Genomic DNA, 3,754 nt, shown 5'->3' on the forward strand with positions numbered 1-3,754 from the left:
TTAATGAAAAATTCAAACTTATATGGATTGAACTTGCTTAATCTTAATTTCTTTCCATTTGGTAGCACAAAGGCCTACCACTTCTTCCAAGTTATTAAACAGCTCACCCATACAGATAAATGAACTTTCTCTGGTCAAGTTGCTTTGCCTTATGCGATCAAATGAGAACTCATAGAACTCACATTCATAGTAAACTTAACTGGAATGGGAACAGAAACAAGAATATGTCAACATGATAGGTTATCAACCTTAGGTCGTGTGCTAGTGATTACCAATAGGTTTATTCTTGATTGTTATCCTAAAACTTTTCAAGATTAACAAAACTCCCACTGACCTCTTGACATATAAGATTCTCTATCAAGGAACATTCCTTGATAAAAAAAATTCAAGAGTTAGTGCGGACTCTTATCAAGATAACACTTCATATAATTGGTCTTAGTTGGTCTTTGTTTAAACCAAAATATCACAACTACCAAATTCAAATGTACAAGAGTAAGAAAACATTTCTACTCCAAATTTCATGAGGTGTTGTAAACCTACTTAGAACATATTACTCAAGGTACACCTTGGAGTAACTAAAGTATAACTATAAAACTCAATTTTGGAACAAAGTATGACTCATCCTTTTGATATAACCATTTCAACAATTCCTGATTCCTCTTCTTATCCATATAAATGCACTAAGGTGTCCTTAGAGGATCAACTGTGACATGGTTCCCAAATCATTTAAGATGATCATAAAACATGATACTAAAGTACTCTCCTTTCCTTTCAGATTGGAGAAACTTTTATCTTTCTGCCTAATTGATTCTTCTTATTCGTTCAACTATACTTTGAACCATATCAGAATTACACTTAATCTTATAAGTATAACCATATTTACTTAATCAACAGTAAATCATGACGAATAGACTTTATCGCCCTTTGTGGTGGATCTGACTTGTCCACATCAATTTGCACTAGAACCTTCAGTCTTTCACTTGACTCACATACATATGTGAATAAGGAATCAAGCCTATTTTCCCAAAGATTAAGATTCTCATACATCACACAATTTAAATCGTATGATTCCAAGTTTCTATCTAGTTGAAACTTAGGTGATGAGAATCTGTCCTCATTTGGTAAATTATGACACTACGACAAACGATATAACAAAGAATCAAATCCATTTTTTAACATTTCTAATAATAGAAATATAAACACCAATTTTCTAAAATGCCATTGCAAGAAAATGTAAAATAAGATAAAATCAAAATTTATTTTATTGATAAAATGCAGAAAAACTTGTCCTTACAACGCAAATACAAATGAAAACTATGTTTCTAAATATTCCTAAGCAATTTATCAAAACTCCTAAGTAGCAGCTCAAAATTTTGATCATCGAACCATACGACTGAAATCCATCTCTTCACGATCAGACTCAGCTTACTCTTCTTTTAATCTTCCTTCCTTTTCGTTGATCCTACAAAATATCAAAATGTGATGAACACATCATGTAATAAAAATCTATAAATAGGAACTTAATAGAGTTAGATAGTGGATGCACCTGAAGTAGAGTCGTACAATTTGACTTTACCATCTCTTAGATCTCTCAGGTAGTCTGGGTAGCTTCGCTTCCAGTGTCCCTTCAATTGGCAATATAGAAAGATAGATTCTTCAGGAGTGATACATGAAACTATCTTAGAATTGGCCTTTCTCTTGTGGTCAAACCTTTTGACCTTGGCCGGTTTCCCTTCCTTGGTAGTCGAAACCATTTCTATACTATCACCGTTGCCATCGCCAATATCCATGGAACAAATTTTCTTAACCAATATGCCAAAGCATTGCTGCTTTAGCAGCAATTAGCAAATATGTTAGATCTGTGAGGGTCACGTTGTGATCTATCATATAGTAATCCTTAACGAATTGACTATATGACTCAGGAAGTGACTAAAGAACCAAGTCAACAGCTAGCTCCTTTAGGAAAACGACACCCAGCATTCCCAATCTGTCAATGTGTGACTTCATGTTTAGAACATGTCCACACATAGAGTTTACATCTAATTGTTTGCATGCCAATAGGGCTTGAGTAACCTTGAACTTTTCAAGTTGACGAAATTGTGGGTCGGGGAGAATCACTGGAGGAGGTGGAGGAAGAGAAATATGTTTTCCGGTTCCACCAAGGAATGACGAATGGAATGATCTTTCACCTTGATCGACACGTCAAAGATCATCTTCAGACGGAATGCTTTTTCCAAAAAGATGAGGAAGACCACGGTTGTCTGAACTAGACAACCACAAAAGGGAGAAAATTCAAGTGAGTTGATTTAGATCCTTAATATAACACCCAAATAAAATATCAAGGCTAGGATCCAACACAATAATTCACAATTCGAATGTGGGATGCCGTAATCCAATTGTAAATTATTTAAAGGTAGGTAAATGACGATTTACCAATTCCACCATGAAAAACCAAATTTTAAACGAATTAGGTTTTAGATGAAATTAGTAGATCTTTTAAGATTCATTGAAATTTTCAATGGCATGTTTAATCTCGATTATGCCCATCAAGTTTGTGACTGGGATACTGAGGATCACAAACAAGGTGTGAACAACCATGCAAATTAGCTTCATACTTTCGATGTCATTTATCATCTAATCAATGTACCGGTTAACCACACACGCTCCAATGATCAATGATAATTTACGAGCTACCGATTGCCATCCTTCATTAGTCCCAAATTAGTGTGTTGGTTAACCACACACACTCCACTAACGACCAATAAGGTGCAATGTGCAATTTCATGGGTTAGCATCAAATTCAAATTTTCCTAAAGTAACTAAGAAAGAAAATTTTATAAAAGCGGTTTGTTACTTTATAATTATTTATACTTTTAATGAGAGTTTAGTGTCCTATCCTACCCGTTCAGCTAACGAGCCGCCACTAGTCAAGAGTGCGGTAGGTAAGAGTGGATACCCAATGGCGGTCATTTTATAGGCCGCTTCCTTAAACACCCTTTATAGACCAGCTTCATTAATGATGCCTACTAACGGTAAGACCGACTTATATTATACATATATAATATATTAGATTTTGAATTTTATATAGTATGAGGGTCTATTTTAAACTTTTAAAATACTAAGGTTTAATCTTTTAATAAATTAAACTTTTAATTTAATTAAATCTAAACCATATTATGGATTTATTAATTCTATCTTCTAATTAAACACTTAATTAATTTAATTAATAATATCCATGATAGTGTATTTCTAAACTATTCAAAAATACTACGGTTTACCGATTTAAATTTCTAAAATCAAAATCCATGATAGTGTATTTCCATGATAGTGTATTTTAAAACTTTTCAAAAAACACTAGGTTAAATTTCAAATCAAAATAATCTTATATTATCCAAATTTAACCAAATCTTTAAATTTTGATAAGGATATCACATTACCATTTAAAAAAATTGATTTTAGGCTGTAAAAATGAAATATGGCAATTATCCTATTCAAAACGAAATCTGAAAATCAAAAATTTAGGGGACAGAGGAGTCGACTCGTCGAGTTGAGCACTGAACTCATCGAGTTCTACATGAACTCGTCAAGTTCTCATCTTAGATAGCCAAAAATCGATTTTCAATCCTTTGGATAGTTCACTCTTGTACCAATTCAATTGAAAAACATCCTAGGCTCTAATACCACTGATAGTTTATGAGCATATCTACGTTCCTATGTGATCATGCAACCCTGATTGCTTTGGATCTAAGTTTTT

Source organism: Lactuca serriola, chromosome 8 (assembly GCF_051521515.1).
Source record: "Lactuca serriola cultivar US96UC23 chromosome 8, Lser_US96UC23_V15, whole genome shotgun sequence".
NCBI classification, from domain to species: domain Eukaryota; kingdom Viridiplantae; phylum Streptophyta; class Magnoliopsida; order Asterales; family Asteraceae; genus Lactuca; species Lactuca serriola.